Source organism: Amblyomma maculatum, chromosome 1, assembly GCF_055883805.1.
Source record: "Amblyomma maculatum isolate TAMU_Amacu chromosome 1, ASM5588380v1, whole genome shotgun sequence".
NCBI lineage: Eukaryota > Metazoa > Arthropoda > Arachnida > Ixodida > Ixodidae > Amblyomma > Amblyomma maculatum.
Window position 1 is genome coordinate 78,436,373 of NC_139344.1, and position 27,938 is coordinate 78,464,310.

Genomic DNA, 27,938 nt, shown 5'->3' on the forward strand with positions numbered 1-27,938 from the left:
CACAGTAAATTTATCGTTTTTTTTTATTATGATGTGCGGATGGAGTCGCTGTGGAAGTTGTGCACACAGCAGTCGTTTTTTCAATGCAGTAATTTTTTTTTCTGTTTTGATTTTCCGGGTTATTTGCTGTTCAGGTAGCTATTTGGGCAGTCAGGTTTACTGCTTGCATGGTCAAAACGATCTGCCCTTTATGAAAATTTGAGTGTCAACTCTGATCTTCGCTATTAAAAATATTTTTTTATTAACTCACTTGCTGCGATTTTTTATGTTTCACATTCGAGAGATCCGTCCGTCATAGGCCTCATTCTCACAGCCGATGCTCCTCTCCCTCGCGGCGGCAGCGGCGGGAGACACCGCACGACGGCCGTCAAACCTGTTCGGACGGAGCCTCGCTGCTCCCACGTCAGCGCTTTTTTTTTCTTTTGCAAGAAAAAAAAATCGGAGGTGGCGGCTGCCCTCCCTGCAGTGGTGGAAGTCGTGTGATCCGCGTCTGCATAGAAAAAAAAAAAAAAAGCGTGTTGTCTCACGTGCTTTAGCAGCAGTTTGGAGCTAGAACGCGTTTTCATCTCAGCTTCGGTAACGGTACAATCACCGCGCGTATTGCGCCAAAACAAATGAGTATAATTATAGCAAGCATGTATTAAACCGCAGCAGAAATAATGTTCACTCCAATAACATTATACTTCGCAATCAGCGGAATTCACAATCAGCGAAATTATTCTTCGCACTCAGCGAAAACATATAATGAACAATTTTATAAATAAAAAAAAAATTGTTCGCGACAACATGGCAAGATGCTTTTGATACAAGGGTTAAAAAATCAAGCTAAAAAGGCACCAACTGAAACAATATTTCACGCAAATCTGTCGGAAGTCGTGGTTAGCAGTGACGCCCTGCATATTGCAAAATGAAATAAAATCGGCTGTTGTTGTCAGTCTCTTGTGCTTTGGGGCTGGAGTGCGTTGCCATCTTAGCTTGAGTAGCTGTACGCAACTCTACAGTTTACTGCAAAGTACCGCGCATAAAGCGAGGAAGCAAATGAGTACGAATATAAGAAGCGAGTATTAAAGCGTAGTGGAAATACACATTCTAGTTACATTACTCTGGGTAAACAGTTTCGTCACAGCGTTCATAAAAGGGGTTCTCTGTCTGGCGGGTAGACTGCGGCCTTTTCTTGAATTTCTTTTTGTCACTGATATGCTTCTTTATTTCTTTCCTTAGACCTCCCCTTGATGATGTTTTCTTGCCGCGCCATTCATCCGCTGCTTGTCTTTCTTCCTCTCTTTTCTTCATTTTTCTCCTCTGTTTCTTTCCTCACCTTGCCCATTACCTCTTTCTTTCCCTTCTTCACCTTTGACTTCTTCATATCTGCCTAGCCAACAGGTTTTCCGCCCGTCCAAATCTTTACTGTCCCGAACCTTGTTTGCCACGCCGTGCTTGTTTTTGGTTCTGGTTGTGTCTGTATAGTGTATAATGGCTCTTAGCTGAACTTGTGAGCCACATGCTTTACATGATTTCAATTTGCCAAGGACCTGTTCTTCGTTTGGATCGGCTTATGTTTGCGAGAAAAACTACCACCTTAACTGTTTGCAACGAGATACCGTTTGCGTAGCTCCGACATGAAAGGGAGTGAAATTCTAAATCTACTACTTGAGAATAGTGTTACTTCAGCACCCCAGATAAAAAAAAAATAATCCCCATCTCTTACATTCCGCATTTAGTGCCGCGACCTCTCGCAGCAGTTTGGAGTTCGAACGCCTTCTTATCTCAGCCTCAGTAAAAACACCGCGTGTACTACGGAACAACAAATGGGTACGAATATTGATACGTGGCAGAAGACTAGTACCACAACAAGGGGAAACCACAACAGGGGATGAGAGACATAGATGTTCAGGCAAGCACCAACCGTTTCTTCAGCTTCGTCGTCTATCACTGAGTTGTCCATCGTCGTCCTCTTAGTGGCATATACGTAACATTACCCCGGCACGAAAAGCATAGTCCCGGTGCGTACCACGTCGAGGAACTACAGCTGGAGTGGTACGGCTTCATGCGAGCGACATGAACGATTTCTGTACGGGGCATATCGATCTGTCGGTGTGGGTGCACAGGGGTGACCCCGTATGTCACGGAAGTGACTGGCCGTAAAACACGGTAGGGGCCTGTGTACCGCGGCAAGAGCTTCTCACAGAGCCCAACTCTACTTGCGAGAGTCTAGAGCAAGACACGAGAGTCCGGAGAGTAGTGGACATCCCTAGGACGAGAATCATGGCGGCGTTTTTGAGAGTTTTGGGAGGAAGCCAGTCGGCGGTGAGCAACAACACGGGCGGCGTCAACTCGGGATATGGCGTCACAAACATAGGAACCTGCATCAGCGGTGTGAGGCAGTACGCTGTCAAACAGAAGAGAGGGGTCACGGCCGAACAGAATAGATAGAAGGTCAAGTAGCCCGTCGTATCATGACGGGAGGAATTATACGTAAACGTAACAAACGGTAAAGTAATATCCCACGGTGATCAGCCGATACATACATTGACAGCATGTCCGTGAGTGTGCGATTGAGGCGTTGGGTGAGGCCGTTCGTTTGTGGGTGGTAAGCGGTGGTGAAATAGTGCTTAATGGAGCAGTATCGGAGAATTTCTTCGACTACTCGAGCAATGAAAGCAGCGACCACGGTCAGTAAGCAGCTGGCGTGGTGCACCATGGAGCAGGATAACGTCGTGAAGGAGAAACGCTGCCGCGTCAGTTGCACAGCTGGTGGGTATCGCTTGTGTCACGGCGTAACGCGTAGTGTAGTCCGTAGCCACCGCAATCCATTTATTCCTCGAAGCAGACAGAGGAAAAGGGCCGAGGAGAACAAAGCCAACTCGGGAAAATGGGTCTATTGGTATGTCGATAGGCTGTAGGGATTCAGCAGGCACAACCGAGGGCTTCTTCCGTCGCTGACACCTGTCACAAGAAGCCACATAACGACGAACACAGCGGTAGAGGCCTGGCCAAAAGAAGCGCTGGCGAACGCTGTCGTACATACGAGATACGCCGAGATGACCCGCAGTCGGCGCGGCGTGCAGCTGCTGAAGAACGCGGTGGCACGCAGGTGGCCGGGGACTACGAGCAGAAGCTCAGCACCATCTGGTCGCATATTGCGCCAATATAAAGTGCTGTTGTGGAACACATACAAAGCAAGGGTAGCGTCTGGGTGATCAGTGTTGAGGCGGTTGATAATGTCGCAAAGCTTGGGATGTAAGCGCTGCTCATGGCGAATGTTTGAAAGGTCAGACATCGACAACACACGGATCATCGTCACACTCGCTTTCAGACGGCAGATCTACCGGGTTGCGGGACAGGCAATCGGCATCAGTGTGTAGCTGGCCGGACCTGTGGACGACAGAAAAAGTGTATTCCTGAAGACGCAGCGCCCAACGCCCGAGACGACCAGTAGGGTCCTTCAGCGAAGAAAGCCAACATAAGGCGTGGTGGTCGGTGATGACGGAGAACGGGCGGCCAAACAAGTAAGGGCGAAACTTTGTAATGGTCCAAGGGCTAAACACTCACGTTCTGTGATCGAATAATTTTGCTCAGCCGCTGAAACGAGGCGACTGGCATAAGCAATGACGCGAGTGCGACCCGTCTGCTGCTGGGCGAGAATGGCACCAATACCGTGACCACTGGCGTGGGTGCGTACCTCCGTTGGTGCTGAGGGACTGAAGTGTGCCAGGACAAGCGGGTTGATGAGGGCTGCAATCAGCGCAGAAAAGGTTTGAGATTGTTCTGGGCCCCAGCAAAATAGAACGTCGTTCTTGAGAAGAAGAGTGAGTGGACGAGCCGTCTCCGCAATGTCGGGGCATAAAGGAGGCTATGGTTGGGGACAAACCGCCGAAAATACGAGCAAAGGCCAAGAAAACTGCGAACGTCACTGGTACAGCGGGGTGTAGGAAATTCACTTACAGCACGAATTTTGTCGGGGTCGGGTTGAACGCCGCGGGCATCGACCAAGTGTCCGAGTACCTTGAGTTGACGTCGGCCGAAGTTACACTTCTTTGAATTCAGCTGAAGGCCAGCTCTTCGGAAGACTCCAAGAATGGCATCAAGGCGGTGAAGATGGCTCTCGAAGGTCGAAGACAATGACGTCATCGAGATAACATAAGCACGTCGTCCAGTTAAAACCACGTAGAAGAGAGTCCATCATACGCTCGAATGTAGCGGGCGCATTACACAGGCCGAAAGGCATCACCTTGAATTTGTACAGGCCATCGGGAATGACAAAGGCCGTCTCTCTCGGTTCCTTTCGTCAACAGCGATCTGCCAATAACCGGAACGAAGATCAATCGAAGAAAAATAACTGGCACCGTGTAAGCAGTCGAGGGCATCATCTATCCTGGGAAGTGGGGAAACGTCCATCTTTGTAACTTTGTTGAGGTGCCGGTAATCAACGCAGAACCTCCAGGTATTGTCCTTCCTTTTAACAAGCACGACTGGTGACGCCCAAGGGCTGCTCGAGGGCTCTATAATGTTTCTTGCCAACATCTTATCCACTTCATCTTGACGTGACGTTCAGAAATGGCGACTCGGTAAGGTCTTCTGTGAATTGGGCTGGCGTCTCCGGTATCAATACGGTGAGTAACGAGGGACGTTTGTCCCAAGGGTCGGTTACGAAAATCGAAAATGTCACTGTATGAGGTCAGAAGGCTGCTAAGTGCTTGAGCACGATCAGTACACAAGTCAGCGAGCTACCATTCCTGATATGCGGGCCTCCGTAGGCGGAGATGGCGCATTCCTTGTCGATACTCTAGCAGTAGGGTCAGGTAAAAGTGCACACACATTAAAGTCAGACAACGGGGTCAGTTCGGCGAGAGAAATGCCTTCAGGAAGAACTTGTACAAAGAAGCTGAAGTTCAGGACTGGAAGATAAGTGTGGTTATTCGCTATACATGCACAATATTAAGAGGAAGGGCTATGCTACGCTGCAGAGTCACATCGGTTAAGGGGAAAACAACGTAGTCGCCATCAGGAATGGAGGGAAAGGGCGTCATCAGCACAGCGGCTTCAGGTGGCAGGCGAGTAAATTCAGCGGAGCGAAGACGGAGCGTTGAAGTTGCATCAACTTGTTCATCGGGACAACACGGCAGGTCCAGGTGAAGCAGTCCAGAAGAACAGCCAATGAGAGCGGAGTGTTCAGTTAAAAACTCGAGGCCTAATATAACGTCTTGAGGGCAACTGGTGAGGTCTGTAAATAACATAGGGGTGTTGCGGCCGGCAATGCTAATGCGTGCAGACATACCAATCACAGTAGCTGTGCTGCCGTCCGCAACACGAATGGTAGATGAGGTGGCGGGCGTGAGGACGTTCTTGAGGCGTCGGCGGAGCGAGGAACTGAGGACAGAAATGTGGGCACCAATGTCAATAAGTGCAGAAATTGGAACGCCATCCACAAGAATATCAATGAGATTACGTCTAGGTGCGGGGTTCAGAACCGAGTTGGCAGTCCGGGTCGGTAATGCAGCATCACTTCCGGGCGCTGCATTCGCTAGTTTCTCGAGTATAGGCGCCAGCGTATGATGGGGAGGAGCCGCGACTAGGTACCAGTGAACGGGATCGACGAGCCCGGAGAGATGGAGATCGGCTGAAGCGACGAGCAGTTGCGACGGTTTCAGTGCGAGGTTCATCTGGTTGAGGAGAAAAAAGTGTGTAGGTCGATCATAGGCGGGGCGAGGCTCCTCTGGTGGGGCAGCAAAGCGTCGAGGTCCATAGTAATACCGACGGTCAGCGTTGTAATAGGAGCGAGGGGTGGGGAAGATACGGCTACGGCAATACCGCGAAGTGTGGCCGGCTCGACAGTCTGAGTGCGCCACTCTGCAGGATTATGACCAAGGTAGCGACGTGGGGAGGCTGTGCTGGTGGTTGTAGCAGCCACTAAAGGAACAGGGTGCGATGGTGGCGGGGGCGGCACGGAGCTAGAGGAGAGGCCCACGTTTGCAAGTTCCTGGCGGACAACGGATTGTATCATGGCCACGGTGTCGGGCAGCGGTGACGGGAGTGGTGCAGGAGTTGGGGCCTCGAGTTCTCTGTGAACGATCCGAGTCACGGTCGTGGGATGGGAAGGTTGGAGGGGCCAGGTCATCGCAGGATGAGGTAGCCGCGGTGTTCGGAAGGCGCTCAAAGCGAAGTACGAGACGTCTTTGTTTAGCCTGCTCGAATTTTCGGCAGACTTGAAGAACTGAGTCGACGGTAGAGCAATCCACGCAGAATAAAATGTAGAACGTATCATCCGCGATATCCTTGAGGATATGCCCTACCTTGTCACTTTCCGGCATGGAAGTGTTGATCTTGCGACACAACGCAAGCACGTCCTGAATGTAGGCGAGGTAGGACTCCGTGGGAGATTGAACACGAGAAGAAAGTTCCGGTTTTGCAGCCAGAGCGCGTCCAATTGGTTTCCCGAACAAGTCCTTAAGCTTTCGCTTGCAGGTATCTCAGGTAACGAGCTCTTGTCGTGGTTTTGAAACCATGTTCGAGCTGTTCCCGCCAAATAAAAGATGATGTTAGCGAGCATGATGGTGGCGTCCCAGTGGTTGTTCCGGCCGCAGCGCTCACACTCATCTAGCCAATCGTCAACGTCTGGGTTGTCGTCGCCATTAAAGGTGGGAGGGTGGCGAATTTTCGTTAGAATTAACAACTGGCTGAGGCGATGTTACCGCGGTGGTAGGGGCTGCTTCGGTAGTCATCGTGGCTGTTTGAGACGTGGTTGTGATCCCAGATAGGTGGCGGCCGCTTCGCAAATCCAGCTTTTGGCAGCGTAAATGGGTTAATCGGCGCGTACGGGGATCTTGATTCACCTCCACCAAGATGATACGTGGCAGAAGGCTAGTACCACAACAGGGGATGAGAGACGTAGTTGTTTTCTAAATAACTTATACCACATACCCACAGAGGGGGATCGGCCAAGAATTGGGTAGCAAAAAAAAAAACATTTTTTTTAATTGTACTTGCATAAGAAAAAAAATGATTTGAGGGGTAGAGGAAAGGAAACAAAACGGGAAATTAGTGAAATATAAAATGAAAAGTGGTAACACTTACGGGAGATTGACACTGCAATTGTAGAACAAGTGATGTTTAAATATTTAGCAAGGCAAACGATTTGATTCCAGTAAAAATATTTGCATGGCGGTAAAAACAGACCTAGCTGTGACTGTGCGCAAGGATGGTGGCGCCAAATGATAACAATGTCGGGCTGCTTAAACTAAGGCCAAGCTGTTGCAATAGCTTTTCCATCAACTGTCTTCTCAGCGTAGTAAAGCGGCGACAAAACAATAAAAAGTGATCTAATGTTTCTTGTTCATCGCAAAATGCGCATACGGGAGACAATGCCAAACCAGACCTGTAAAGATAGAAATTTAAAGGTGGGATACGGCATCGCAGCCTTGTTAGAGAAATCTCAATTTGCCGTGAATGACGTAGGTGTTCTTCTTCTTCTTCTCCCTCGTTGTAATGGCACATACCCACAGTGGGGGATTGGCCAGAATTCGTTGTAGGTGACATAATATTTTTGATAATGTTGATTTGACTGTATGATATAGATAACCTAATAATTAGGAGCTAGTGTTGCTGAAATAACTTGAAATTTTGAGGCGATGTAATAGAAAGCAATGAAAGAAAGGAATAAAATTGTAAATGACTAAAAATAATAAGAAGAAAAATACAATTCAGACAGATCAGCGCTAACAAACAAATCTTCCAGTAGCAATATTATAATTATGAAGTGAGTCACACACCGGTTTTAGGGCACACCCTTTGACGGTTGCACCAAAGGAGAGGAGGACAGGAACTGTAAATGGCAATCCTAGGTGAGTAAGAGGTATTTCTAGATAATGTCTTCTCTGAGTAGCATACCTGTGGCAGGAAAGGATGTAATGTTCAATTGTTTCCACGTCATTACATGACGCACAAAGATTCGACGGCGTGAATCCAGAGCGACATAAATAAAGATTGAGGGAAGGAATTCTACAACGCATGAGCGTCATGGAAACCTCACATTGGCTCGAGGTACAACATCAGACATTCCAATGGAAATTTAAATGGTTAAAATCCGTAGTCGCAAGGAGTGGCTCATGGCTCAAGGAGTTTAACGTTTCAAGTTGTTCAAAACGGGATATATTTAGCAAGATAATATTGGGTACAACATCGGCAACAGGCCCACTGAGAGCTGAATTTGCTAAATAATCCGCCATTGTATTAGAAGCGATGCCGCAGTGTCCCAGAACCCACTGAAAACGTACTTCCTGTAAGTGTATCGGAAGGAAAAACATCAGGGTTTGTTTCAAAAGACGCATTTTCGGACTTTCTAATGCTGCTAAGACTGACAGGCAGTCAGAGAGTATGATTACGTGAGTAACATTACCGGGAACTTTTTGAAGGGCCAAACCAATTGCAAGCAATTCAGCAGTAAATATTGGCGTGTAATCAGGGATCCGTACAGAAAAGCTCCAATCAAGTACTTGGGAGTAAATCCCTATTGCTGCTTTTTCATTTCGTTGTGAGGCATCTGTGAAAATAGCTACATGTCGTGGATATTGTAATAGATAATCTTCAAGGTGTCCCTTTATTACCGTGGTAGTCAAGTGTCTGAAAATAGCTACATGTCGTGGATATTGTAATAGATAATCTTCAAGGTGTCCCTTTATTACCGTGGTAGCCAAGTGTTTTGCATTAGATGGCAACGACTGGTCAAAGCACGGTGTGGAAGTAGCTTGAACATTGCCAACACGTCATACTGACATAAGCGAAACTGCAATTTTGGACAGCAAGGACTGAGTAAATACAAATTGTGGTTGCTTATATTGCGGCCAATGATAATCTAGAAACTGAGATTGGTGTGTAATAAAAATGGGAGAAGCCACTCTAGACAGAGATTCCAGTGCTCGTAAAAAGGTTCGCACAGTGAGCAGCTCAAATCGAGAGTTCAAGTCACGTACACGGGCCTCTAAATAGAGGACTGCATTTGAAACTGTTCTTGGCAACCCCAAACATAGTCGTAAAGCGCACCTCTCCAGTAGCAACAAAGGTTGTAGTTTGTATTTAGGACTGCCCGAGAAAAGAACACAGCCGAACTCCAGAATTGGTCTCAAATAAGTTTTATAGAGAAACAAAAGAGTATCTCTACGCATACCAAATTTCTTATGGCTAATTCGAATCAGGCGACCAAGGGCTCGCTCACCTTTCAGGCAATTACTTTTGATATGAGGCCGCCAGTCTAATTGGGAGTGGTATAATACACCCAAGTATTTTAAGGATTCAACCTGTGAGATTTGTGAACTGCAATACGCAAGGGAGATATAAAGAGGGCGTGCCAGTGGGAAAACGAGTACTGAGGATTTCTTCACATTGAGAGTTAATTTTACTTTACCGAGCCAAACTTCAAGGGCATTCAAGTAGGCTTGCAATAGCTGATATAAGGAATGAACATCTCGTGCAGAAGAGAAAAAGGCAATATCATCCGCATACACGTACACTTTTATATTTGGATGAACAGGAATATCTCTCATTAATATATTAAATAGCAATGGAGACAGCACCGATCCCTGAGGCACGCCTCTAGTTTGGTAATAAGTTTCAGAAGTTATAGAACCTCTCGTGCAGAAAAATTTTCTATTGCTTAAGAATTCTTTTAACCATGCAAACATGTAAAAAGGTGACCTAATTTCGTTTATCTTATTCAACAGAATAGAGTGTTCTACACTGTCATATGCTTTGGCGATATCCAAAGTGACCAATGCCAACACTTCTTTCTTCTTCATTGCTAACCTAATTCTACTCTCCAAATCTGTATGAGCCGTCCAAATGGAGCACCCTTGACGAAAACCAATTTGTGCATCATTAAATGCATTCAGGGTCATCACATGGTTTGTGAGGCGCAAGTGAACTATGCGTTCAATAAGTTTCACTAGGTGTTCAGGCAAGCACCAACCATTTCTTCAGCTTCGTCGTCTATCACTGAGTTGTCCATCGTCGTCCTCTTTAGTGGCATATACGTAACAATATATATATCAAGCCAGTATCCAAGCGCAGCGTCAATGCGAATTTCTATGATATTATTCATAGAAGTCAGCGAAATCGAAGAAATCTATAGGAACATATATAACTCTGTGATCAATAAAGGAATGAGTCGCCAGAACTTGCAAGATTTCTTTTGATACATCCATTCAAACAAACAAGTAACTCATCAACTGAAACATTGTAAAGTTTTGTAGGTGGTCGGGCTAAGCTGCGACACTTGGTGCATTGAAAAATGAAAAATATATACGGCATCTGTTGCGTTTTGTCAGCGCGCGCTTCGCTGGGCACCAGACAGGAGCGCAACCCACGCTTTTTTTTCTACAGAACGGGCCGATCTCTCAACATACTGACGGACTCGAAGGAGACGTGCAGGAACTACACGAGAGGCAGGATCAGCAGAACAGCCCTTAAAATACTCAGCGGGGTAACCTCAGCCGAGGAGAAACCCAGGCATAACCTAATCTGGATCCCGGGCCACACGGGCATAGGGGGGAACGAAAGGGCAGACAGCCTAGCTCGAGGTAACGCATTCCGGGCAGGGCAGTCAAATGCTCCGGAGCTCCGCCTACAGGCTTGCGAGGGGGGATATGCAGAGATCTTGCACTTGCATAGGGGAGCTAGAATTAGATATCCACCACCACACAAAGCCCTAACAAAGGAGGAAGCGACCGACTGGCGCAGGTTACAGACCAACTCCTTTCCTAACCTACACATACTTAATAAAATGTTCCCGACACAATACAGAGCCACCTGCCCTTGGTGCGATGCCACACCTACACTTTATCATATCACATGGGAATGCGAACGCAACAAAGCATTCCACCAACACGAAGACCCCGAGTGCGGAGCAATGGGAGAGTCGGCTCACCAGCGGCGAGCTCGTGACCCAAAGGGCCTTAGTGCAGCACGCGACTGATGCAGCACGACTCAGTGGAGCTTTGGAATAGGGGCCACCCTTGCTGACGAGAAGCCTCAAGTCGCCAGCGCCAGAGAAGACGACGGAGACTTCACAACCGCGAAACCCTTGAAATATCCAATAAAGTATTCACTCACTCACTCTCTCTTTGTGCTCGTGCACTACCGTCTGCACTAGTCTGCATACGAGCCCGCAAGGGCCGCACGCAGCAGCTCCGCCGTCGCTCACTCGGGACACGCAAGCCGTGACGTAAGAGTCACGGGAGAGAAGCGAGCGCCATCACTGGTCCATCTTTCGAGGGGCGGAGTCCGTCGCTTGCCGGACGGCGGCACCGTAGAGCAAAACCCTACGGCGCCGGCCACCCGATTTCGGAGAATATCGGCTCAAATGCCGGCCACGGCCAGTCTCGAGGGAGAGAGCTAGCAGGTTCTAGCTTCTATAGCCGTCTTTCAGTGGGGAGCCAGCTCGTACCAGCTGGTAAGCCAACTGACCTCTGCCATTACTGCTGTTGAGGTCAGCTGTGTATTATTAATCTCAGCGGATGCAGTGAGAGCAGTGACAAAAGAAACAAATTATTAGTTACAGGTTATGACTGCTAGCTGACAACCGCCCAAGTAATTTCTCTCTGCTGTGAGCTAAGATGCGAGATTCTCAGGCGGGTCAACGTTGAAGATCTCTTCAATAATCTCTCCCAGCTAAAGGCTCGAAAATGATTATGTAAACGTAAATACCTTTATTCACTTTCTTAAAAGTGAAACAAAAAATGCAGACGTTTTACGAATTTGCGCGACTGAGAGTATTCCTTTTATTCACTTGCGTAAAAGTGAATTTAAAAAGGCAAACATGTACGAATATACGCGACTGAGCATAAAATCTGCTTAGGATTGGAAATTGCGAAGGCCAATTTAAATGACTGTTTTCATTAACTGCATTGTTATTGTCATGAACACTGTTTTGGACTATTTATAGTGTTTAACATCCCAAAGCGACTCAGGATATGAGAGATGGTGTAGTGGAGAGTTCCGAAAATTTCGATCTCCTGGGGTTTTTAAACGAGCACTGACGTCGCTAAGCAGACGGGTGCCTTGATTTTGGCCTCCATTGAAAAGCAGCCACCGCGACCGGGAATTGATTACGCATCCTTGAGCACAGTAGTCCAGCGCCCTAACCTCTGCACCACCGCGGCAGGGCTGTCATCGGTACTCTCACCATCATCGTAATTGACTGAATGCACCATCATTTTCATCGCTTCTGTCATCGTTATCACTAACTACAGTGTCATTGTCACCGCTACGGTTATCACTAACTGTAGCGCTATTATTGTCGTTACTGTCATCCTTACACTATCTGCTTTTCATGAGCCTGGTTGGAGCAGTGGTTCACTTCCGGTGAGTGCAGAACGCGCGTCGGCCATGCTGGTGAACTGGTGAACCACTGCCATACCGAACGCTTGTGCATCACTGCGTAATTTGTATTGCTTCGTGTTCATTTGCGTCTTTCAGCAACTACGAAATGATTTTCTGCGTTATATTTGTCGCTCCAACCGAACCGAACTGTCGCTCCTACCGAAGCGACACTTCGAGGCGAAAGCAGAATCTGACAAATACGCACTTTTCGCTTGCCGAGAATCAACGCAGACATGTGTGAACGCACCAAGACGCTGAGTACAGATCGGTGCACTGCGTGGGTGGCTCGCATTATTCGAGCCGATTTGGACCCCAACAACTCGAATTTACGGGGGCATGTGGCTTGCATGTACCGTGAACGTGTTTTGCAAAGAAGTGGAAAGCGAAAGCTGAATGAAGTAAAGGGCCCCTGAAGTGCCATTTACGGTCGTATTTTGACGCTACAGGTGTTTAGAGGTGGTCTTAGTGAGCACTGAGACGATATTCGAAAAGCTCTGCGTGTTAGCTATAATTTTCAAATAATTTTTGAAAATTGCCGCTCGCAGCCTACTAGGGCGACTCACCACCATGTATGTGTTCAGCTGCCCAGCCCATGCGACGTCATTGGGGCAAGCGTTATCATTGGCCATGGCCATATGACGTCACGTGCAATTTTTTGCAATTATATTTTAAAATGAGCACTATTGTTTCTTGAAGTAATATATGATTCGTTGGTAATTATTGTATAATAAAAAAAGCTAAGAATTCTGCGCGCATCTTGATGGAAACAGAACACTTCCGGCCGAGAGAAATCCGTCTGCTCGCAAAAGCACGTGTTGTCCAGTTGTCCGTTTTGAAATCTCGAGATACCAACTGGTGCTGCTTTGTTTCTGGTTCGGAATGGACCACCATTGCTGTGTAGTTGGCTTTAAGCGCTGAGGACAGAAAAGATGTCACAATGAGACATTGTGTCCCAACAAAACAAGGTGTCAAGCGGGAAAGCTGGCTCCAACGCATCGGGCTGTCATCGTCGGACAAGCGCCAGGAGCTAAAAGTCTGTGGCCAATATTTTTCCCTTGACGCATTCGAGTAATATTCCAGTTTGACACAGCTAACTGGCCTAAACGTGAGACGTCAACACCTGAAATCCGACGCGTTGCCGACGCAGTTTCTCTCTTGACTGGTAAGTTTTCTGGGTTGTGAGTAATTGTGCAGACATGTGTAACACGGCTCAGAGTCTCGCATGGGAGTGCATGAAACCTAACGCAAGTTTTCCAGGCGCAGATATCTTGCGCGCATTATGTGGGAAAAACAGTGTAGCTTATAGGATGAGATTTCGGCCACTCTTGCAAGAGGACCACAACTGCAAGTAAAGGCGCTGAAAATGCATGAAAGGGAGCTCACGTCTTGCGCACTTCCATGCGCAATCGTCAGCTATAGCTCTTGTTTCCTGGTGCGTTAATTCTGAAAGCGCATTAGAAAAGAAAAATAAGATGATGCGAGCTGCGCACATTGAACCATGAAATAACATACACTAATGTAGACGATCAGCACTACCGCATTATATAATTTGTTTGGGTGATGCAGTGGGTTAGGACGGTCGACTGCTGTGCCCAAGGCACAGCGGCCGCTTTTCGACGGAAGCGCAAGCAAGGCACCCGCATACTACATGTGCTGAGCGATGTGTCAGTGCTGTGCAGCGTTGAACTGCATAAACCAAACCGGGTTTATAATAAAAAAATAATGCAGCACACTTATAAGAATACAGACCGCCTGCCCCCCCCCCCCCCCCCCCCCAAAGAAATGTTTATGATTTTACAGTGCGTAGAGGAAATGAGGGGCTTGTTATAATACAATGAAAGGAGCCAATACTCTGAGAGTCCAAGGTAAATGTAGGTTTTTTCTTTTTTTATATAATTTTGTGGTTAATGTTGACCAGTAGTCCTGTAATGAGTTTAGGGAGAAAGATAAGAAACACAAAGTAGAAGGAAAAATAACATGCAGTACACAGATAGAAAAAAGATATCCCGTTTTTACCTTGGACTCGCAGACTGTTGGTTCCTTTCATTCTCATTCATGTGCAGAATAATTAAACTGCCATTAACGCTATGTTGATTATGCACCAGTTTTCGTTCTTTCCTAGCATGGCAAACCATTGCCAGGAAGCCCGAAAGACCTCAGCACTACGCAAGTTTTCACTAGACAGGTTAGCACTGTGATCACGGCATTAATAACATATGTATACATTTAAATTTAGGCTGCATATATAGCTTTGCAATATGTTGCACACATATATGATGGATCTATTGCTTGAAGTTATATAAACTAAAACTGTAGCTATGTATTTGTGCTTTCATGCAATTGTGTTCAACTATCGCTTGAGGCACCTACTGGAAGTGATCCAAATACCACAGCTCTTCCTGTAGAGGTGAGAATATTTTGGATGGCTCATTTTGTCCAGTGGATGATGCAAGTCTTTTGACATACGAGTATGTACGTGCTTAATTTTCAACTGTACTGAACAGCTTTGCATTGTATCGCATATGATGGCTCTATCGCCCGGAGTATGTAAGCTATGCAAATTAGTACAACTGTTATGTCTATATGTGCTTCCATGCACATGTTCAACCATTGCTTGAGGAACCTTCTGGAAGCAATTCAAATGTTGTAGTAGCTCTTTCTGTAGATGTGAGATTATTTTGGAGTTCAAATAGTTCATTTTGTTCAGTGGACGATGCAAGGCTTTGGTGTGCAGTGGCGCACCAAGAAAAGAAACTCGGAGCACATATATTAACTGGATTAACATGGGAGACTCGACGTTCAAAAATAATGAGCTGCTGGATTTATTCATGAAACACTGTAGTAGCCTACTACCCTGCATTGTCTTTTTTGTTTGTGCTGCTAATATGCCTCCAAATTTTGCTGAGATCTTGAAACTCAACAAACAGTCTGTCCGTGCAAATGTTTTAGATATATCAGTTCTCCACTTTCAGAATATTTGTGCATGTGTAGCAGGTTCACAACGTTTGCATTTTGTTATGGGCAGTTCACTTTATACAGCACCTGAAAATGAAAGCATGAAAAATTTCAAATCTGTAACCATCACTATATTTATGAATATCTGTTTGTAGGAAGCATCACAAGCGTGGCCTTCAGATACTCGCATGCAGACTGTGGCAACAGAGACAACATGGGAGCACCATTCTGTTGGTAAGTCATTATTGATAAAGCTGTAATAGTGTTGCGAAAATGCATTAAAGAGAGTTACATAGTTGATTACATTAAATGTAGATGGGGTGCTTGCCAACAGTTCTAAATATATGAAATTTTTTCAGGTACACAGGTGTCTATTGGACTTAAATCTCTTGTCAGCACAAAGGTTCAAACAGAGAAGCCTGCCACCAGAGAAGCCAGGGTAGAGGCCGACCAGGGAGCCTGTACAGCTAGGAAAACAAACCTAGCTGCAGCGGTACTTGATCTGCTACCACCTGCAGCAGGGCACTTTCAACCTCCTCGTGGCTCAACACTCATCCCGATGGAAGTGGATGACTCTCTGTGCACTGAAGACGACAACAAGCTGCTAACTGCAAAGAGGGACATCAGTTATCTGCTGCCGTTTGATGCCAGCTTCTGCAGGTAATGATATTTCCGCTTCACCAGAATCTCATTATTTAAAACCAAAGGCCCCAGCTACAGACAGCCATGATATTGTGTATTACAGTGAAAAAGTAGATAGGTTGCACTTATTCAAGCTAGCTCAATGACAGACATAAGCAGTATGTCTAGTGGGAGCATACAAGTATTTAAAATTTCCTAGTTTAGTTCATCTTTAATGAAAAGCAGCATAAAAGCAGATGTAAAAAGAAGAAAGAGAAGCATAGTACATGTTTAGTGTTTACTTAAATTTTCTTGTCCCTGTCTGTGTTGTTTCTCCTTTGAAATGGATGTCACCCAACTTTCTATCTACTGCAACAGAGTCAAGTAGTGCATGTTCACAATTATTTCAGCCAAATCAGATGCAGACTTGAGCTTTCAAATATCACAAAGTTCCAGAAATATTGTAACAAAGTAAAGTTCATCTAAAAAACTCGCTAGCTTCCTTCTTGGAGTATTTCAAGGACAGGATCAAGACTGCAATGCCCCAGTACGTGGGATGAAGGGCTCGACCGCACTATGGAAAATGTAGTTTTGCACGTTGTGAACAAATAAACACATAACACGGTGGTGACATAGCATCTATGTCATAGCTTCCTTCCTGGTTCTTAGGAGTGTAAATTTTGGGATGTGAAGAATTGATGCGAGATGGTAGAAGGAGCCATGAAGTCTGCTTCTCTGTAGTGTGCGGGACGTTCATGGTGGGACCAAGAAGCAGAAGAGGGAGTCGAAATATGCGAATTATGGCATTACATACTCATCATGTAAATAAGTGAACAAAATGCAAAGCTGGGAGCTTGATTAGAAAAGGGCCTATACCGCAGGCTACGGTAACTTCATTGGGAAGTGCTAAGTACACTTTCCTGTGGTCTGGTATTTCCTACTGTCACTGGCCGCATGTTCGAACAGAACTTCTTTCAGCCACCTTTGTGCATTTGCTGGCCATGCCAGGCAAGCAGATTTGTCATTTCAGCTCTGTTCATGGGCAAAAAGAAAAAAAAACATGACGAGATACATAGACGTGACATATATGCTACATAACCGATATGTCACATGTTCATTCGTTCACAACCTGCAAAAGTACCCTCCCCATGACACAGTCCATTCGAGTGACAGCGTTCATAACTATCATACATGACTTGACATGATGTGGTAATGCTCACAATGGGTCAACAAATACTGCCTTGATGAATCTTTAGAGGCCATGTCTCATACATACCTTGCTCACCACTCATCTCGAACATGGTGTTAGGATATTCACAGTTGCTTCTGGTAGCAAAAGGGCAGTTTCGCCTTATATAATATGGTCATATTGTGTTTGCCTAGTGTACATTAGTGCTGTCTTCAGAGCTACCATGGAGCCATCACACTGCACTTTGCTGTTTCATTTTGCACAAACATTTGAGCAAGTCACCAAGATGCATAAGAATATTTGAATCTGTTGTGAAAAAAATATAAGTTGCATAGCCCTAAATTCTACCTAATTTGCCATGGTAATTTTCTGTTTCCTGATGATAGAATTAAACAAAAAAAACTGCATACCTACTTTGAACTTTGACAGCAGATTTATTTAGCACGATATTTTACAACCAAGACATTCTGAGATGAACATCGACGGCTGCCACATATTAGTTCATAATACATAATAACAAACACAAGGCACCAATTGCTGATGTCATTGCACTTCTTTTTCAGCGACCATCAAGATGACACAAGCCAGTCAGCGATTGAGCAACCCCACTACAAGAAGCGAAAATTCTTTATGTTCGTGGGTTGCCTGCGGCAGCTTCTTCAGACCTGCGCAATATGCGGGCAAAAAAGAACTTCACTTCAGCATAGTAGGAAGTCTTCTCACTGTGAAGGGAACTTACTCACTGCAGTATTTCCTCTGAAAAAACCAACCACTAGTTGAAGGAAAGACAGCAGGAAATGTCCTCCTGGCCGCAGGCATCTTGTTCTCTGGCTGCGGTGTAGCTGCAGTTCTTCGGTTCCTGCAATCCATCAGGGTGCAAGACATCACAGAGAGGACATACTACAACTACCAAAAGGCATACTTGCTACCTGCCATAAATGAGGTTTGACGACAAGGATATCTCTTGTACAACACAGAAGTCAAAGTATATGTCATTAGCTCCATAACTAGATGTCGCATCCTTTCATAATAAAAACCTGAAGCTACAATGCAACACATACAATGCAACATATATGCAACAGCAGTGGCATTGCAGTGCAATGCACCTGCCATGGCACATGTCTGTTGCCTTTGGCTATATTTTTAAGTGACCAGCTGCATGCTCTAGTACTGAAGACATCATTTTTGCAATCTACTTTTTTTTTTTCGATAAATGTGCTGTGAGAAAAGCAAAAGGCAACGCAGCACTTGAAATCTAAAGGACTTTTCAAATGCTACTTGCGGTAATGTTCTAATGCAAGAAATTTATGAGGTGGTCTTTGCAAGTAATCGAGTCAAATTGAAAAGCTTTGTGTGGAGCCAACCTTTACATTTAAATTTTAAAAAGTGCTCCTTGAAACACTTGCAACAGACTTGGGCAGCACATCCTTACTTTCAAACCTCATCATTGATGTCAGTGGGTCCTCTACATCAATTACAGTACCTCATATGAGAGATAACTGGCAGTCAGTGCTGTGGTCTATGTCTGCCACCTCTTCACTCTTTGAACACCGATTATTCCCAGCTTCCCACAATATGAGCCCTTCTTCTTCACTAGTCTGCCCGCACTTCTTCCTCTCCTGGTACATCGCAACTAGTTGCACGAAGGAAATACCTGCACAACTGACTTCAGGAATCTCACCGTGGCCACAGCATGGCCATAAAGAAAAGCTTCTTCAACTATAGTTAAACAGTTCACCAGCCAGCTTCACAACCACCATAGTGCAGCCAGCCTTAAAAGTAATAGGTCTTGGAGGTTATTGCTACAAAATGCCAAATGTAGCCAATGGGTGGCTGTAGAAAATGGTGTTGGGAGGTTACACATTAGACAAGCCGCGCTTCTTTGCAAAGTCGAAAGCCCTAAAATACACCTCCTCGGCTGGAACCTGGCCTCCTGGCCTTGAAGGAATGCTTTCTTGGACTTGTTAAACAGAAAAAGGATATTTAGTTGCATAACAGGCCAGTCAGGTGGCACAGGATGTGCCTAGCTTTGACTGAAAGACACATAGAAATTTTTGCATACCAATGATAACACAAGATGATCAGGTCAATCTGGAAGCTTAGAGGTGAGCCGATGAGAGTGATCACTCACTTTTGCCACAATACAGAGAGCCAGCAATGAAAAATAGGTTTCAGACAAACACTGCAGAGCTGTCTTAAAAGAAAATATTTTCAGTTTAAAGAAGCTCGTTATACCAGCTCTAAAATACCGCTGGAAACATCACAATTCATAAATGAAGCTGAGCCTGGATATATGCAACAGACACCACCATTCACAATGGTCAGCAAAACACACCCCCACTGCTAGCATGACACATGTCCAACTAGCTAGGTCTCCTGCACATCATATGAAACCAGGCAGAACATGGTGAAGCAATCTCTAAAGTACATGAGGCACTCTAGAAAACTGTGATGAATGCTTCATTTGATAGCAAAAACTGCAGGACTTCTAAAGGAAACTGCACATCAACAATATGCAACCAATGGCACAAGCCCTAACATGGATACTGCCACACCTACGAAACAAAGAAGCAGAAACTGATGTCACAGAATCAGTTCGAAGACCAATATCTTGAGTGTAGGTTATTGTAGCCAATCCCAACAGAATTAACGGCATCTGGCTCTGCATGAACTTGAGGCAAGCCAACCAAGCCATCCAAAGAATGATACCCAACGTCAATGGTTCAAGCAACAACAGGCCCCAGTTCTGTGGTATCATCAGCAGGAACATTGAAGAAGCTTCCTGGGGCATAACCTTTAGCAGATACTGTAGACAACAAAGGCTGAAATGTTTCTGAGAGTACTTCAAGTAACACAAAAACAGGCAAGTGCTCAACTGAGAAGAAAGAAGCAATGTTTCAGAAAATGTCAAGGCATATAGCAAGGATATCGAACAGACTAAAACTGCAGGAAAGGTAATACATATGCTAAAGCATGACAAACAAAGAATGAACTGAAAGTAGTGTGTATTTGCTGCCAACAAATTACACATACAGATGAAAATGACAGAACCAATAGAGATGAGAAAGCCCCAGAAAAGGTCAATGAGCTGTAAGGATTTATGGGATTTGCCAACTTTGAGAAAAACTCGTGGCACAGTTTGCATCCTAGATAGCCCACTGCAAAAACTGCACCCCCCCCCCCCTCTAAAAAAGTTCCCAAGCACACTCAATTCTGCTTAGGTGCAGTAATGTGAAAGCCCTGCGAATTATGTCACGCTGGTTGGTGGATTGGCCCGACATTGCACTAGCAAACCTCAGCCACACTCGGCTAGATGCCTTATGTGTATGCCATATTTACCCAGGTTAAATGAAGGAGTGGTGCAGATGGAACTTCGTGAGGATGATGTTCGCCGCACAGCTGAACAGTGTGTTGCAGTTGGAACTTGATGAAGAGAATGACGTTTACTGCACAGCACGAGAGTGTGTTGTAGAGTATGTTGCTCGTACCGTAGACGGGGAATGCCTCAGTCCACGGAACCAAAGCAGAGGCCAGTGGGGACCACGCCCTGGCATGTAGCCCGCTGGAACCGTCGAAGCTGACAGCCCACACACCCACTTAGCTGGTCGAAACGCTCTGCCCTGGGGCACGTGACCTTTTTCCCTTCTATAAGTGCTCCCTTCTTTCTCCTCTCCTAGCAAATTTCATTATGGTCTTTTTGTAATGCTGCAAATTCTTCGTCTCCATTTTTTATTTGTGGTGCTCTGTTCTATATTGCCTCTTTTTCCCGTGACAATCCAGCAGGAAGAAGCGACCATGAAAAGAAGTCAAAAAGGAGGACACACGTGGATAGAAAAGCGGCTGAAAAAACTAGAAACATATTCACTGATCTTAAAGAATCAACAAAACAAGTGAAGCTATCGACAATGTCCAGGCTCTAGAAATTATAAAGAGAACAAGTTAAAAGCATCCTCATCAACAGTACTCAATGAATGAATTATGAAAGAAGCTCCTCATTCTATAAAATGCGAGAGAGATAAATACTAGACGAGGCAATGACAAGGTCTCCCTGCCCGACCAAGTGATTCCTTTGGGCCTGGCACCAAAGAGAGAAGCAATGGCTATCATAGCTGGCAGAATTCGTGTATATTCACTCGTGAAAGGAAAGTGGGACAATGCACAGTAGATATTGCTGATAACCAAAGAAGAGGGGATTATGTCCAGGCATAACAGTTGGCGGTAGCCAAGACAGCTAAAGTAAGGCTTCCAGAGCATCAGCGCTACGCATTCCATGCACAAACCTCAAAGTGAATGCAATGCTGATTTTGCACTGTCATGCTGTGCAGCAAACATTGCCATCTTTATAGCTCAGGCATGAGAGCACTATGCTATTGCCACAGCCTATCACACCTTGTTGTAAAACTGCAAGACACTCTTGTACTGTAAACATCATTGTCTCCATCAATTTCTAACTGCAAGATATTTTCGTGCTCTACAGTGAACATCATCATCTTCAAGTTTCATCTGCGGCACTCCTTCATTAAACCTAGAGAAATACGCCATACACGTTAGCCCACTTGCTAAAGACAGCTGCAACCGTACCAGACAGGCTGCCGAGACTATGGAACAATGAGAAGCCAGGCTAGCTTGTTGCCAAAAAGTGCTTAGCAAGAGCGCAAGAGAGCCAAGATCGAAGCGGCAGCAGTGACTGTGGCCGATGGCTAACGCTCATGAAATTTGGTTCAAGGATGGTTGAACCTCCACAACTTTTTGAAAATTGCAGTACTACCCCTATACTTTGGAGAACACAGCCAAAAGGGACCAGCTACTACTGCAGCTTGGAGATAAGAAATGTGACATTCTGCAAGTGCATTTGGCTGTAAATAAATTGAAACTAACATTTCAGCTCAGCAAGTACAGGAACAGGAGTTGTGGTTTTATCTGTGCTTCACCTGTATTACAGCACTGCTGGAATGGTTCTGCGGTTTGTTGCCATGCATTCACGGCTAGAAGTATCAATAAACAAACCTTTAAGCACTCATTTCCTTGTGTCAATATTGCGCACTCGCATGGTAACAATAGTAACATTACATATAGGTTATGCCTGCAGTCCAGGCTGCCTCGGCACAAGCCTTCAATGTTTTAATTTTTTAATCCTGCAAAATTTCATTCCAAATGAATTAATGTTTATTGTAGATGTTTGGAAGCATGTGCCCAGAAAGAATTGGTGATATGCTCAGCGTTGTCCTCCATTTATAGCGAACTAGAATAATGAGTATTCTAGTTCAGTACCTGCATTCTAGCACCTTGTTGTTTGGATGTGTATCTTTTTTCTACCAGGATTTGAACTTCCTTCCAGGCTTTGTTCGTTTTTCGCTGGCTAACCTTTCTTCCTTGTACACCTAGAAGTTCTACGACAGATATCCATTTGTTTTTGCAATTTAAAGGAATGAGATGTCTGTTCTTAAACAGTGCCACAAAGCAGACAGTCGACTAAGTGCATAACTTGGTTTTCATAAAATAGCATTCTCTATTTTTCCACCCTAAAAATAAATTGCCACTACCATGCACCTCTAGAAGCAGTGCGCCTGGCACACGTGATAAAGTTTAGAATACAGCATGCAGTGAAACGACAATCACCTGAAATTAAAGGGGAGGGTGCCCGAATCCTACATAGGTCACCGACGGAAATTCGCGCCGAACGATGCCGAACGCGGCTAACGACGCAGGCCGGCAGCACCACTCTGTTGCCTTCGATAAGCCTGCCCCAAATCCACTTCGTGAACAAGTGGTAGGATATGAAGTGCTGCTGCCTGAAAATACTACGCGTTACAGCAAATGGATCACAAAAAACATGCGCATCTGCCACCCGCCGCTTCCGGACTACATACTTATTTGTTCATCCCATCGATGTTTGTCCCCTCCTCCGCCAGTGCAATGCGCACAGCCCGAAGGACTTGGGGCGTCAGACACGCTTGGATTACTGATCACCCAGCACACCACCTCTGGAACGCTGCGGCAGCACTGGCTCACTTTAGTTATAGTGCTCTAGAATATTGGGCAGTGTGACGACCGCGCGCGAAATGCATGGGAGCAGGGGGCCGCTTTTGCGATGACGGAGGCGCTGCAGCGCAGAGGGCGCCACCAGCAACTGGTGTGTCAGCCGTCCGAGCGCCCGCGTATGCGCGCTGCGCGGCATAGCGCGGCGGGGCGGATCAGTACGTTCTTTTTCGCTTGTGCCTCGTCTCGATCTGCTAGTGTCAACATTTTACAAATATGCCGACTAACGCTCGTCTAATATATTTTCCATTTTGGCCGTCGGCAACACCTCGGGGAAGCAACATGACAGTAGTTGGGCTATAGTGCTCTTGGGCTCCGAAGAAAACAGCTTGGAGAGGGGCGCGCGCACGAATTCAGACTCGCACAGCACGCGGTTCATTCGCCGTACAGCTTGAGTTAGCATTCCTAAAGCACTTAATTCGCGTTTTGGAGTGTAGTCGTTTTGAAAAGGGCGGTGTGGAGCCAGGATGTATGAAGAAGTCAAAACGTGCAACACATGCGTTCGAGCGCTGAATAAATACAGCTGGTCATCAGTAAACAATTATTAAGTCCAAAATGGTATATTCCGTTGATTGACATGCAAACCATGCCGACTACATTGCGTCACCTGAAAACACTAGAAAAGTCGGCATTGCAGATCGATTGAATTAAATATAGATTGTCCCGCTGAAGGTATACATGATAGCAAGGAGATAAAAAACGAACGACAAGCAGGTAAACAGGCTATTGAATTACAGAACACAGTGGGTCTGGAAACGTGGAAGAAGTAGGAGGTAAAGACTGCAAAAAAAAAAAAAAAAAAGTGTCGCCTAAGAGGGAGAGAGAAAGGGGTGTGTGGGAGGCATGCGGCATCGTGAATAGAGTGACCGTGAAGGTGAAGAAAGGGTTGAAATTTTTGTGCGGCACGGCAAACGTACGACTCAGAAAGCGGACAATTAAAAATAGAGACATATGAAAGGCAATAAAGAAAAACGGAAACGGCCGAGCTTAAAAACCAATTGAAGCCATGGGAAGACGAAAGCAGTGCACAAACAATTAAGCTACAATTCGGGCGTGCAATCGAACGCGTGTAGAGGTATGACTGTCGATATTTAGGAGTCAAAGTGTACGTTAATCTAAGGACAAACCTTTTTTTTTTTTTTTTTTTTTTCAATAAACTAGAATTTCTTGTAAAGGATGGCTTTAAATATCCGGAGAAGCGTGTTTACTTAAGACGTTTAATCTCAATGCGTTATAGCTTGACGGTAACTCAATTGTCCCAGAAAATGTTTTCAATCTAAGTAGTTTGTTTTATTCTGCGTGCTCAAGCAACAGGCAATATGCAAGTGATTCTTACCCCCAGAAAATCGCTCTAGGGATGTTGTGGTGCACATACAAAATGAAAAAGAAAAATAATAGCTTTGAAAAAAAAAAAAAAAAAAAACGACGCATAGAGGACGCAGATGCTATAGTATGCGCGTAATTCGCTGCCGCTAGACCATTATTATAACGTCAAAACGTTTAGTTTACTATATGGAGGGATTTTCGATCAGCTTTTAACACGCTGCGAAAGAGAGGTTGTAAGACCGGCACTCGGTTTCTCACCATGAACAAAAGCTGCGCAATAGGCTCGAAGCTAGGTCACAGTTTGCCCAACAATTTGACTCGAGTGGTCTTTCTGGACTCCTGCGCAATTCATATTTTGCAACATTCCTGTAGAGTGTTGAAGCTGAAACATTTATCTGCTTGGAACAGAAAGCTTACACTTGAAGTAATGAAATTTCATGTGCTTTTGCGGCTTCGCTTTTTCCGAAGTCAAAGAAACGCGACAACAGTTCCCAAAGGAAAATATAATTAAATTTCCTTGGAAGTATTTCACGTGTAATATCAACTTTATTATAATTTTCTTAGGGAAACAATTATAGCCTGATTAGTTCTGTAAAGAGTAGTCGCCAAGTCGCCCCATTATAGTCATTTAACTAGTACATTCGATTACTCATATTTCGTACCACACACTCGAAAATAAACACGCATTAGTGTCCGAAATTCAATTTAACCTTACATTAATTACTTGCTTATTGGGTGCTCCTCATTTGTTTCGCATTTTTTCGTTTTCTTTCGGTGCGCGACAAGAACCGCAGTACTTGCCAAGGTGACACGCAATTATTAGTGTTTTTTTTTATTTGCTCTGTACATCTACCATTGATATACTATTAAACGTCCACACTCAAGTGCCCACTATAACCGCATTCCTTCGTTAGTGACCGGTTTAATTTTTCGTATTTTATTTCAAGCATTGCCCTAGCTGTACTTGACTTTTTTTTTTCATCTGTACAACTGTTTCACCCTTTCGTGAGCGGCACGTAAACAATTGTCCGTGACATATGTATTTGTTAATCGCTAACAAAAAATAAATCCTTGAGTGGCGTATATGTTCATTTATTTTCGCCGGTACCCAGTGCAATGCTTCAATTTATATGGTTAAGAATAAATATATTTTGCTCGCGCACTGTAATTTGTGTAAGCGGTGATTAAGGTGCAGAAAGAACACCAATTAAGGAGATAAATTACAAATTGCTGATGATTTAAGATAAACGTTCAGTCATATATTGATAAGCGCAAGCTGCAAAATATAAGCAGGTGTTCGTAAAAGATTCGCAAAGAGCCCTCATAAAGCTCAATTAAGCATTGATTCTCAGGTATACTGTTTTCCTCCGCGTATAATACCGCTCCTTACGGGAAGAACGAATACAAAAGTCCACGATTCGTTGGAAACAATGCGTACAAATATCTCATCTGACGATTTGTGGCTGTCCGCAGGAGTAAAAAACGTTGAAAGAGATTCAAATAGCGATTCAAACATCGCACGCAGCTCTGAAGGAATACCAAAGCGTGCAAGGCGTCTCCACAGAGATGTAAAGGAATTGCATGGATCAGTTTAAGCCCCTGGAATAAGTAGTCTCTTTATTAAATACTGCACCAATGGCGTAGCGTTGGAAAATAGCTCCAAACAGAACCGCACCGCTCATCTGTACCTCCGCTGTCCCCGCAGCGGCTACGCGCCGAGCGCCGAACGTGGCACCCCTGTTGCAGGTCGCGCCCTCTCGCGGAAGTCGGTTCCTGTCATCGCAAAAGCGGCCCGCTCTCCGGCGCCGGTCGTCACACTGCCCAATATTCTAGAGCACTATACTTTAGTCATGCTTTCGCAGCGGCCGCATAGAGAACATAGCGAGATTGGCGGCCGCAGCCATAGAGTTAATACAAAGACTCTAGAGGGAAAGCTGCCCGTTCACCCAATGCATTCGAGGAATGACCGCGTGATTGCCGCCATTATCACACTGTTCATTGGTTGCCAGATGAATTTTACTTGCTAAATCTGGCACATGAAGATGGTTTGAAGCTGGCAACTTGGATCGTGGGAAGATGGCGGAGTGCAGTTAACCGACGGCGGGCGGCTACTGTTCAGTAGGTGCTGTAAACAACGGCAGAATCGTCGCGTGAGGAGCATTTCTTGTGATATGTTGCGTCGCGTACCTACTGTAACATCACATAGGTGTCCTGATTCTTCTGAGTTGTTATCGCAAGGCCGGCTATCCCTGCGATTGTTTCGCGCTTCGCATGCATTTCGTCCGTCGAGCGCACATGCATCTCCTCTGTGCCCGATCACCTGAAAATATGTCAGAAATTTGCTTTGGCGCAAGACGACGACCACAGTATATTAAAAAAAAAAAACGGTGACGAATTTCACAGCAACGGCCCTTGGTCTATCCGGGATGGCTAGTGCTGCATACAGTAAATGTCAAAGGGTGCTCGTGTGTGTTTACTGTTGATCTGCTACGTCTGCTCGCAAACATGGTTTCCAATTGTTCTGTATCATTCCTTTATGGCCAAGAAGGTGCCTGAAAGATTATATAATATGCTTGAAACTTGAAAACAATGTATAGAAATTTCCTACAGTTGTGTTATTGGCAGCGGTTTTTAAAACTTTTGTTCAAACCTTTGTTCATTTTTGACGCAGTGAGCAGAAACTGTGCTGGCCACAATGATAAATTTGATGATGGCGGCGAACCAGTGAGAAGCTCGTTTTCCTGCCCAGCTTTCCCTCTAGAGTCTTTGTATTAACTCTATGGCCGCAGCTGGCCGCAGCGGCATGAAGCGATGCATGCTGGGTAATCCTCCATGTTGGCAGCAGACGACGCAGCACGGCACTGCCACACAGCCTCGTCTACATGATCGAGTAGTGCGCGCAGACGACGCTGGCGCGATTGGACAGGCCGACTTTGGGTGCTTCGGGTTCTTTACGATTCCAACAGTACGTCTGCATGAGGGCGAGAAGGCAAGTGATTCCTCTAGCGACGCCGACGCGAATGGCTCGCACGTACGGGCCAACACACGCGAGAACAACACCAATCCGGGCAAGTATAAAACTACATACTTGCTAGAATTAGAAATCATGAATGTCGGCGATGTCGACGGCGGCCAGGTCCAGACGCATAGTGCAGTCAGTCGTTGTCATGTCGTTGTCGCGTAGCTTGAACAGGTCCGCGTCGCACTGCAATTGCATTTCTTCATAGCGCGCCCGATTTTTCGGGCACAACGTCGACGCGTACGTTACTCAGGAATCTGCTAACAATTGCACGCACGTAAGAGCAGCGCACAAAAAGCCGCGTATTTGTTCGGTGGACCGTCGAAAATACAAGGCATTTGCTCAATTCACCCTGGCTGCGCTGCTTGCCGTCTGCTGCCGCAACGACATCATCATGGCGGATTACCCGGCATGCAT

The 27,938-nt window shown here is 45.5% G+C and overlaps 1 long non-coding RNA gene across 13 annotated transcripts; it reads right to left on the reverse strand.

Moving 5' to 3' along the window:
• LOC146202864 (uncharacterized) lies at positions 1-27,910 on the reverse strand. 13 transcript variants are annotated; one of them, XR_014703794.1, is made up of 4 exons: positions 23,008-23,255; positions 22,757-22,929; positions 17,877-17,996; positions 1-490 (listed from the first exon to the last, which is right to left on the reverse strand). It is a non-coding gene; the product is annotated as an uncharacterized LOC146202864 (long non-coding RNA). The 13 variants fall into 13 exon arrangements; XR_014703795.1 differs by lacking the exon at positions 1-490 and adding an exon at positions 15,172-15,414; XR_014703793.1 differs by lacking the exon at positions 1-490 and adding an exon at positions 17,547-17,828.
• Positions 27,911-27,938: the final 28 nt, after the last annotated feature.